Consider the following 12503-nt stretch of genomic DNA (forward strand, 5'->3'; position numbering starts at 1 on the left):
GCGTAATAATTTACTAGAGATTCAGGGGCACTTAGTAAACAAAAATGTTAGCATTGTTATGGTTAATGTTGTCAGCTTGTCAGTATCTAGTCCTCTAAGTATGCCTAGAGGGAGTTATTGTTAGTATATTAATAGAGGCGAGAGGACACGCCCACTGTGGGAGGCACCTTTCCTGGCTGGGATTCTGAACTACATAAAATGGAGAAAACAAGCTAAGCACTACATGTATCCGTTCATTGGTGTCTCCTGACTGTAGATCAAGCTGGCTCAAACTTTGGCTGCCTTCACTTCTTACCACAATGGACCATATCTTGAACTGTAAACTAAAATAAACACTGTTTCATTTAAGTTACTTTTTGTGAAGGAATTTTATCACAATGCAGTAGGGGAAATCTCATACAAGAAATTTAAAGATAAATACCAAAGAATTAGAATTAAAAGTTGCTTCTGTGTTGAACATGGGTTAGAAGAAGCATGTGTGTGGTTGTCATTTTCGTTCTTTACTAATCAATATACATTTTTAATGTATTTCACACAATGTAATTTTACATATTTCACAAAATATGTGTTTTTAAATTATTTCATTTATTTTTTGAGATTTTACATTGTTTATATCTCCACTTCCTCCTTGCAAACTCTCCCATTATATACATATATACCATATACTATACATCACATACATATACATCATATACATATACATCATATACATATACACAATATACATATACACATACACATATACACATATACACATAAACATACATAAACATACACATATACATATACATATACATCACATACATATACATCATATACATATACATCATATACATATACACAATATACATATACACATACACATATGCACATAAACACATAAACATACATACACATACACATATACATATACATCCTGCTATTCTCCGTCTCTATAATCTTACTTGTATGTATGTTTTCAGGGATGGCCATTTGGTATTTGATAACCTGAAATGGAAACTTCTGGTTTCTTTGGAAACTCAGTTATGTCATATATTTTTCTGGAGAAGACCAGTGAAAAGATGTCTTTGCTGAAGCAGACACGGGTGAAAGGTCGTTTTGCTGAAGCCGACATGGTGAAAAGATGGTTTGCTAAAGCAGACACAGATAAGAAAATGTGTGATATTTAGAAAGAACATAAATATGACCCCACAGACAGTGGGAGTGGGCTCTGACATTGGCTCGCCTTGCTCTGCCTCACGCTGTCTTCGCTGACTACACTCTTGCCTTAGTTCACCTTGAATCCTGTTGTCATGACTTGTGACTTCATAGAGAGTAACTCACCGAAGAACTTCTCAGGATATTCCGGCACCTTCTTGCCACTTCTGCAGTCTTGATGTAGTTGGTGGCGCCTCCCAGCAGCCTCCTTCTGCATCAGACTGCCATTGCTCACTTGACTGGTGATTGCCTAGGGGACTGGACTGCCACTGCTAATGTGTGTTTATGTTTTGCCAGAGGACTGGACAGCTGACAACAATGATTAGAATTGCCACAAAGAACTATTTCTAAACAGGTCGGCAGACCACCCCCCTTGCCCTATTAACCTTTCTTTTCCCCTATCTCTGGTAGGTGGTGACCTCAAAGGAGGTTGAAGTATTTGAGAACCCGTATTTAAGTAGGTTTTGAAAAATCTTAGCCAACGATAACCAGTTGGTATGCTCTTCCCTTAAAAAGACTATTTCTACTACTCTCATCATTCCTTAGTTGCCTGTCATTCTTTCTGTAGGACTGGGGCCTGATGACATTTCCCCTATCCATTTTGGCATTTCTATTGATGTCTTCCTTGTCAGCTCATGGTTAAGTAGTCATGTTAGTGAGATTTTTGTGTGTACCTTTTGGCATTACTAGGAGGCACAATCTCACAGCAGAATCCATGATCATCTGGCTCTTAAAATCATTCTGTCTCTTCTTTTTATAAGTTCCCTGGGCCTCTAGGTGCCAGAGTTGTTTTATAGACTTATTCACTGGATCCACACAAGTCTGTATTTTTATTGGTTGTGATTTTCTGTACTAATCTCCCTTTGTTGCAAAGAGAAGTTTCCTTGATGGGGGGGTGAGGACAAAACTTACCTGTGGGTGTAAAGACAAATATTTAGAATGTAGTTAGGGATTATGATACACACCTGCAAACTTAAATACTTGGGAAGATGAGGCAGGTGATTCAAGAGTTTGAGACCAGCCTGGGCTATATAGTAATGGATCTTGTCAAATGAACAAATGATAGATAGATAGATAGATAGATAGATAGATAGATAGATAGATAGACAGACAGATAAATATGAAATTTAATTTAATTACTAAAATAAGGATACTAGAGTGTGATAGCTCTTGTAGAGCATTTGCTTTGCATGTGTGAAATTCTAAATTTGGTCTCTGGCATCAACGAAAATAAAAATAACAGTGGTACTTAAGTTATCAGATTATTCAAAAACTAAGCACCATAATATCTGTAAAATATATGGTCCAGTCCTGTAATACAGAAGGTACTCAATAATGATGATTATCATGATTATTTCTAATAATTATTGATCAAATTATCAAAATTACACAGCAATGGAATCAGAGCCATTCAGAAGACAGACATATCATTACTGTGACTAATAATGAACAGGGCAGTAGTATGTAGTAGTTGGTAATTAAAATAATTTTTAATACAGTAACTAAGTTATTTTTCACCTTCTATGTGAATAAGTAAATTTTGCTTGAGAAAAGGGTAAAACTAAAGCTGAAAGTTTGATCCTATCTGCTCCTATGTCATGTCTGGTGAGATATTATTAGAAAAAAAGAGAAAGATACTTTCTGGAGTTAACAGAAGTGTGTCAGAATATGAACTATGAAATGACGCTTCTGGGCGCTTGAGGGATGCGGCCACCTCTTTCCACACAGACGTGCAGGTTGAATCCACCAAAGCTATGGTTATGGAGAAGCCTAGTCCCCTGCTGGTCGGACAGGAGTCTGTGTGACAGTACTACACCCTGCTGAATCAGGACCCAGACATGCTGCACGGGACAACTGCCCACTGCCTTCTCAGGCGGGAAGACACCGACTCTTCAGGTCCAAGACAGGGCAGCTGTCCTCAGCGGAAACAGGAAACAGTGCCTGACTTTGCTGACAAACTCCAAGGTCCTTCCCATCATCTTACCCTGAAACCTGGAAGTTGGGACTTGAAAACCGCACATGCCTCATACCTCATTGATTGATAGTTCCCACTAGAGTGTGTACAATGGACTTGTGAGTCTGCCAGTAAGATGGATAGGGTACCAAGCCTGAACACTAAGTACCTGCACTTCGGATGAGAAGCAAATTGCAAATCTTGTACAGATTTTATGGAAAGAACTCTTCCTATGCCCATGGGGGCTTGGATTCCAATGGGAAGCCAGCAGATGCAGTCTACCAGCAGAAGGAAATCCACAGGAAAGTGATGTAACAAAACGTCACCAACTGCTACACCAAGATCTGCCACGTGGATGCTCACGCAACTCTGAATGACAGGGTGGTGGTCCAAGTGATGGGGCTACTGTCCAGCAACAACCAGGCTCTGTAGAGGTTCATGCAGACCTTTGTCCTTGTTCCTGAGGGCTCTGTTGCTGACAAATTCTATGTTCAAAACGACATCTTCAGATACCAAGATGAGGTCTTTGGTGGCTTTGTCAGATTCAAGAGGAATCCCGAGGAAGAAGTAGAGTAACCTGAAGACAGCAGACACCATAAGTGGTGCCTAATGATTCTGGAACTTTCTGTGATCAGACAGTCATTATTGACTTGGAGGAGCATTTAGAGGAGCCTGTTGTGGAACCAGAACCAGAGCCCGAACCAGAGTCTGAGTCGGAACCTGTGCCCAACGTTCAAGAGGACAAGCCTGAGCCTGCATTAGAAGAAGCTGCTCCCGAGAATGTGGAGAAGAGCGCTTCCCCAGCCCCAGCAGAGTGGCCCAAGAACAGGAGGACTTGAGGACACTTTTGGGGGGGCATCCATGGCAAGTATGAACTTTCTTCCCAATGGAGCAGTTCCAGTGATGGGGACACCACCTCATGTGGGAATCTAAGCCTGACTCTCAGATCCCACCACAAAGGCCTCAAACAGATCAGAGAGTTCGAGAGCAGCAGATCAATATTCCTCCTCAGAGGACCCTGACCAATCCGTGAGGCTGGTGAACCATGAAATGTGGAACCTCGAAGGATGGTGAGGCACCCTGACAGTCACCAGCTCTTCAGTGGGAACCTGCCACAAGAGGTTGACAAGTCGGAACTGAAGGATTTTTTTCCAAAATTATGGAAATGTGGTGGAGCTGCACATCCACAGTGGTGTGAAGTTACCCAATTTCACTTTTGTATTTAATGATTCTGAACCTGTGCAGAAGGTCCTTCCAAGGTGCGGTCTTCTTGAATGTGGAAGAGAAGACTTGAGCTGCCAGGGAAGGCGATCACAGAGATAACCACCTTCGGGGACCTGGAGTCCCTCGACCCCCTGTGGTGGGACAAGTGGTGGGATGAGAGGCCCTCCCTGTGGAGACATGGTGCAGAAACCAGGCTTTAGCACGGTCAGGGAGATTACTACTCCAAGGCAGTGAGTTGCTTGGCTCAGATCTCCACACAGCACACAGAATAATGAATTTCTTCAACCAACCTTTGGTGTCTCGGAGTAGTCTATTACAAACTGCTTGAGTTTGTACAATTTTAGTTTCGCTTGTGTTCACGGTATGTGCTCCCCAACCCCCTTCCCTCCCTTGACCTTTTAGTCCTTCATTCCCAGTTTTCCGGAATGATACTTTAGGAAAAACAGATTTGTAAAGAAGAGGAAAGACTGATCTCCCTGCTCACGCCACATATACAGATTGGAGTTTCACGGCCATTCCCCAGAGTAGCGTGTCTCTGTTTCACTGAAAATGGATGTTTCATTTGTTGAGAGACACAGGATGTGATAAACATTTTTGAAGCAGGAAAAACCAAGTCACAACTCCTTTCTGATGTGGAAAAATTGCCCTTTGGCAACTGCCACTGGATGTGGCTAACTGAATAAAAAAGTGTTTTCAGAACTTTGTTCTTTTGACATATGACTACCAAACAATTCTAAACCTCCATTATTACCATTGGATTTTTAAATTGTGATGTAGCCTGTCAATGACTAGAACACAGCTAAAGACTTTTGTTGAACTGTTAGATATTTTTTGAGGTAGCGTTTTTCATGTTTTATTTGTATTTGTAAAAAGAAAGAAAGGAAGAAGAAAGAAAGAAAGAAAGAAAGAAAGAAAGAAAGAAAGAAAGAAAGAAAGGAAGGAAGGAAGGAAGGAAGGGGAAGAAAAAAGAAAATATTCCCACAACAAAACAACCCCCCAAATCTGATGATAAAACCAAACCAAACTGGGCCTTCTATTTATCTTTGATTCCGGTCCTGGCAACTGCTTAAAAAAAAAAGTAATAAAGATTCTAGATTTGTTTTCAGATAAAAAAAAAGCAGAAATCACACTTCTGACCAATTGAAAGTTATAAGCAGTGACATATCTTCTATTATTTAGACTTTTTGCACGAGTTAACAAAGGAACAGACTAGACTTGGGGATATGCTTTGCCCATACTGTTTACTAATGCTACACATGGAAATGACCCGTGTAACCATGAAATGAGTCTGAGTGCAGGGCTAAGTACTCCTTAAGTTGCAGAGGAGCTGAAGACAAAACTAGAGTGCACCTTGATAACCTCCCAATGCTTCAATTCCATTGACTGCAAGCACCATGCCTAAAAAGCCAAGAAGCCACAGAGGAATACGTTGCAGGCCATAAAAGTAATCATAAGCAAATAAAGCAAATAAAAGCTTAAGCGTTCCCTGAATGGTACTCTTCTAGAAGACAGAGAAGTATTATATATGGTGCTGAGCAAACAACTCCAATTCTTCTGTGACCTGAGACCCTGAATCAGCAACATTAGAGAGCACTAACTATGCTCTCTTCTGTAGCTATTAATGAGCCTCTCAAGACCCCAACATCACAGTGCTTTTGTAAATATAATAATGATGATGACAGTGATACTAATATTCACCAGGCATTCTTCTTATTCCCATAATGAGTAAGTGCTCATTAAATATCTCAATAATAATAATAATAGTCAAAATATCCCTAATCAAAAATATCCCTAAACAAAACCACATACTCACTGAAAGAGATATTCTTCTGACAAATTAATATCTTGAAGTCACAATTATAAAACAATTTTATGCTTTAGTTTGACCTTTGCGCAATTGAACCTTTGAGATAAAGCTATCTGAAAATGCCTTCACTTTCTCCTACTGAGCTCTAGTGAATATTCAACAATTCTGGGTGAGCACCAATGTTAATCTCAATCCCAGGATTCTTTCCGAATCTACCCAGAAAGGACAATTGCAGAAAAGAACAAACAAGGCAACAGTCTATTAGCATAAGTATCCACCTAGTTGCTAAGGCAGCCTACAGGATTTTGAAAAGATAAAAAACATTCATATTACATGTCTTTGTAGAAATTACCTCTTTAGATAGTGGTTTCCGCTATTCTGGTAAAACAGTTTGCTTCTCCCTCTCTCCTCTGACTACAGTTCTGTTTCTGAGCTCAATCCACACACTCTCATAAAACCTGAAAGCTGGAAAGGATTCCAGAGAGTTCATAACAGTCTCATTATGTCACAGATGAAGAAACTGAGGCGTGAAGCAATTATTATTTAATTGCCCAATGCTAGCATGTTACCATAGGTGACTAGAATTCTAATCCAGGCTGGCTTGCACCGTCATACACCTTTCATTTTGTTAAAAATGGAAGAAACCACAGTGCATGAGGATAACTTGTGCCTAGGTAAGAACAGGGCAAATGCTGTTCCAGTTCTTAGCATCCAGAACCACTGGCCTCGGTGCTCTCCGCCCTGTTCTACAGCTACCATGAGCAAGTGACATAATGAGGAGCCATATTGAAATGGCTACTTTGTTTACTCTCAGCCACCATAGGATGCCAGGTAATGCTAGCATGCTAATTAATCCTGCCCATCTGGCTAATGCAGTCTTGATAATTTATAATCCAAAGCCTTTGGGCACAAAGACCTATTAACATGCTAATATACCTTCTCACTATTCTAGTAGCTTTTCAATTAGTAATTATCTATAGACTGAGCCAATGAGAGAGAATTTTTTTCAAGTGATTAGTACCTTGGAAATCATGACCAGTCTGGTTTCTGATTAACATTCTTTGGTTTTGGCAGTTAGCATTTCTCATTCCAGAAAATTACTCTGGTGAGTTCAGTTGATGGCTTGGGGCCATGAAAACTCAAGCCTATTTGATGGCCAATTACTATTTTGAGAAAATAGAATTATAACATATTGGTGTAAGTACTTGATTTGCTTAACAAAATATTAAATCAGAATACTTATTCCAGTGCTAAAAGGTATTCCAGAAGTAACTGTAAAAATATAATGTGGATGTATATTAGGCAATATTATTAAATCTCTAATGGTTGTCTTAGATGTAACAATGGCATTATGGTTCACAAGAAAGATGCTGGCATATTTAGGGGTAAAATATCATGATATCTGCAACTAACATTCAAATGTCTCAGTAACTAATTAAGATAGGTAGGACAAGCACATGCAATTATGGTGGAACATATTTAAAGTATTTTATAATATATATATGTATATATATATATATATATGTATACCTTGATGATGAAAAACTTTTACTACAAATTTTATCTCCAGGAAACTATCTATATAATGAAAGACATAAATACTTTAAAAATATTATGTATCTGATCTTTCTAGCTTCCCCTTTTATTAATCTTAAGGTTATCATACAAAGTAATGGATTTCATTATACTTTTTCCACTCTACACACTGTGCCCCTGTCTTCCTCTGACAGATTCTGTTTCTTCCCTCAACACTCCCATCTCCAGCTTTCCTGACATATATGCTATTACTCATCCCAAGCTTCCCTCTTTAACTCTTATTTATTATTTCCTTCCAAATCTCATGACCTACACACAAATACACATAGAAACACATATATAATTAGAAATCTAAATTTAATTTATAAGGAAGATATGTGGATCTGCTCCCAGGAGCAGACCCCATGCTGCAGTCCTCCTCATCCCAATCACACCCAGGGACAGCTTGACCACCAAGTGTTTTGACACACCCAGGCTTAATGGTGAGTCTGCCCTCTACTGCCCCAATACTTGGCCTAACTGGGACCACCTGGGGCCCAGGGGACACAGGAACCCCAGTCCAGCTGAGGACAGGATCCTTCCGGTTTACATCTGCAACCACCCGGGAGTGGTCCCTGTGCTGCGGCCCTCCCCACCCCAATCACAGCCAGGGACAGTTTGACCCCAGAAATTGGGCCATGCCCAGGCTCACAGGTAATTCTACCAGGTATCTCTGTGATGTATCGATTTAGTCTCCTTTGGACAAGTATCCAAGAGTCAGATGGCTGGATTATGTGTTTTATTTTCCATTGATTAAAAACTAATTTCCTTCATTGCTATTCAAATTCACATTCCTACCAGCAGCGAATAAAGATTGCTGTTCTCCCACATCCTTACCAGTGTTTGTTTTTATTTGTTTCATTTATGTCTCTACGCTAACTAGCGAGAGATGGGCGCTCAAAGCAGTCTTAATTCGTGCGCCCCAGTGGTGACTTAGAATGGGGAACGGTTTCTCAAGTTGTTATTGGCTATTTGTTTCTTATTTTGAGAAATATCTAGTCAGTTCTATTTTATTGATTGGATGGTTTTGATTCGGCAAGTTTAGTTTTCACCATTTTTTTAATATAACCTAGAAATTATTCCCTTGCTGAGAGATATTTAGTGAAGATACATTCACTAATTAGCATTGCCCCTTCACTCCACCGGCCATTTCCTTCTTATGAAAAGCCCTTCTGCTTTCGTGCAATCCCATATTTTGGGGTTATTTCCTGTATCGCTAATATAAACTATTTACAGAACGTCTTTGGCTCTGCCTGTGTCTTTCAGTGTCTTCACTATACTTTCCTGGAACGCTTTCAAAGTTCCACGACCTAGATTCAGGACTTGGATACATTTTGCATTGATTTTTGTACAGCATGAAAGAAATAAATCGAGTTTCATTCTTTTATGTGTGGAAATTTGGTTTTCTCAGCACCATTTGTTGAGGAGGCTCCCTTTTCCTCTGTGCATGGCTTTGATACACTTGCCAAAGCGCAGGTGACTTCATCCCAGTTTATAGTGGCTTCAAAACCAAAATACCAGAAAAATCAGCTGTGGAACAGCCTCATCTAGAAATGGCTGCATAAACAAGACCAGAACCACACAGCTATATCCACATACATGTTAAAATGGAAGAGAGAAAATTTGGCAGGGTCCACCCTCCAGACAAAGAACAGGCAACTATTGACTGTTGGGAGAATAAGTCTCCCCCAAGAATCACCCCCTTTATTGGTTGTGAAGTATATAGTAGTCCTTGAAACCATATACTTACCAACAACAAAAATGGACTCAGCAGCTCATGTTTATACTTACCTTGGTGTGTGTGTATCATTGTATCTGTGTATCTTTGTGTTTGTGAGTAACAAAATGAAAGAAAAAGAGACTATCCACTTGTGAGTTGGGGAAAATGGAAGCAGAACACTTTGGGAGCCACTGTCACGTTGCCTCCTCAACCACTCAGAAGACCTATCATGATTGTCTTTCAGAATCACCTTCACTTTTTTTCTACGTTGTCATTCAGTCAAGCAACAACAAGACTTAACATATGTCTTCCCATAGCCATAAACCTAGGTCTCTTTATCCTCCCTTTTAATAGAATTCATTGATTTGAACAGAGTGATCAAATTGATGTTAGGAGTGAATTTCTCTGCCATAGAAATTAAAGACACGGGCCAAGTAAACAAGGATACATTTAGTCAATCCTCACAATCCTGAAAGGATTATAAAGAGTTATGATACTCTTCATGTTTCTATCTACATTTTTTCTGGTGATGGTAAAGATGTAATCCGGAACTAAAAGCAACCGCTGAATAATGATTGAGGAATAAACATTCATTGAAACATCAGAACACCACAGTTGACATTTCCTTGTACGTTATAAATCATCTTAATATCTTGCTCTTGATAAGACAAGCATGAAGCTATATCAGTGCAATATAATGCAGTAGCTGTTTTTCAAAACCACCCAGTTTTCATTTAATAGCAAATTAAGCCAGCTTAGACACTTTCAGAGAACGAAATGTCAATAAAATGTAAAATGTCACATTATATATTCCTTCACATACTTGATGAAACTTTTTCCCTTTATTTCTTCCTGAAAGCAAATGAATTACAAATATGTATGGAAAGATTGAGGAGTACTTTGCTCTACATTAAAGGATTAGATTCAACAATAATGCAAAAGCATTCTGTAATTGCTTCTATGAAGCTGTAAATTTTGTTTCATCAAGAATGCAATCCAAAACCTTTATCATAACAAGTTGTTGTACAATAAAACCAACACACACACACACACACACACACACACACACACACACACACACACAGAAAGAGAGAAAGAGAAAGAGAGAGAGAGAGAGACAGACAGAGAGACAGACAGAGAGACAGAGAGACAGAGAGATCAAAATCTGGTTCACCCTAAAAGAAATAGACTCAGGTTAATGAAGCCAAAATATAAAATTATCATAATAGTTCATTAACATGTTAAATTAGTAGATTATATAAAAACAAAACAAAACACCAGCCCATGAGTTTCTTGACCTAATAGTATATTATTAAACCAAAATAAGTGGACAAAGCAGTGGAAGGGGAAGCCCTGGGTCCTGCTAAGACTGAACCCCCAGTGAACTAGATTATGGGGGGAGGGCGGCAATGGGGGGAGGGTTGGGAGGGGAACACCCATAAGGAAGGGGAGGGGGGAGGGGGATGTTTGCCCGGAAACCGGGAAAGGGAATAACACTCGAAATGTATATAAGAAATACTCAAGTTAATAAAAAAAAAAATAAGTGGACAAAGCAGTAAGAATTCTTTTTTCTTTGATAGTCACGTAAATCTGCATTTCTGAAAGTTATTATTCAATATAAAACTTCAAATCTTTATTTCTTTTCAGAAGAATAATGACTCTTAGAAGGGAGTGAGGGAGTAACCAAAAGAAGGAAAGACTGTATGAAAATAAATCTACAAAGAGGACTTTAAAATGGAGGATGTGGGGCTGGAGAGAGAGTGCAGTGGTTAAGAGTTCTTGCCACTCCTCCAAAAGACTGGAGGCTAACATTCATCTACAACTCCAACTACAAAGAATCCAGTGCCTCTTCTGGCCTTAGCAGGCACTCACATACAAGTGATATGTATAGAAACACACACACACACACACACACACACACACACACTCTTTTTTTTTAAATTCAAGAGAATTTTATCTCAGTGATTTGAGTGATTCCAATGTTTTAGTATAGAATTAGTATAATGAATCAAATAGTTGTAAAGAAAAAATCCAAGATCCATTTGCATGGATAAAATTTCTAACTCCTGAATTTCCTGAACAGTTCCCTTGCTTCTGCAGAAATCTTTAAAATAAATCAAACCTCTGAGATTAAGATGAAATCTCTCAGTACTAAATGTACTGTAATTTATTACAGGATAATAAAACTGCAGTGCCATCAACCACAGTAATAATGATTCTCCATGCTCTCTGATTTCATGAGAAATTTGACATATAATCTGAAAAAAAATAGAAACAATCAAATGTCATTGTTAATGATATTCTATTATTCCACCTGTGACCTGAGCTATTATAACTATTGCCTTATAATTGCAACTCATCCATTTGGAAAGCCACCTTCAAATGTTATCACAGCTGAAAGGTCACCCAGGAAGTATGCAATTATAACATATTTTTATAGCACTTACGGAAATAAATTCATTTTCTTCTACTTAGCCCTAGATAGTATTTGTTCTTTGACGAATAAGCCATAAAATTGTAAAATATGAATGAATATTGTATTTGCATGCAGTCCTCATATCTTTTTAAAAACCATCAAGAACAAGACTTGCGAACATACTTTTTCTACCTACTTCTGTATTTTCATCACAACAGCCGCATCCATGGCTCAAAGATTGTTGGAGTCTATCAAGCAATTACAGGAGTCAGTTTCTCCATTTCTTGGCGTGCTTCTCACTAGGTGGTAGATTCTGTGTTCTAATCACCAGTAATAGTAAGGGAAGAACTAACTGTATTAGCCTAAACAAAAGATTTTTGGTCTTTATTAAACTAAACCCAAGCTGAAAAAAAATAAAGTAAAAAGAAATAAGACATGAAAAATCAATTCTACCATTTAGTCCCACTTATATTTTCATAAGAATCAATTACCAGTTCTTCAGACCATTCTGTGCTTGGGCTCTCTTCTGAGTACTTTAAGTTCATCTGTCTTGAGCTATCTGATGCTTTTTCTCAGTTGATTTTCACGTGCAAAAATGCTCACTAGGACT

The 12503-nt window shown here is 38.7% G+C and overlaps 1 pseudogene; it reads left to right on the plus strand.

The window, feature by feature from the left end:
• Positions 1-1282: 1282 nt before the first annotated feature.
• G3bp1-ps7 (G3BP stress granule assembly factor 1, pseudogene 7) lies at positions 1283-7647 on the plus strand (annotated as a pseudogene).
• The last annotated feature ends 4856 nt before the right edge of the window (positions 7648-12503 follow it).

Source organism: Rattus norvegicus, chromosome 6 (assembly GCF_036323735.1).
Source record: "Rattus norvegicus strain BN/NHsdMcwi chromosome 6, GRCr8, whole genome shotgun sequence".
Lineage (NCBI taxonomy): Eukaryota > Metazoa > Chordata > Mammalia > Rodentia > Muridae > Rattus > Rattus norvegicus.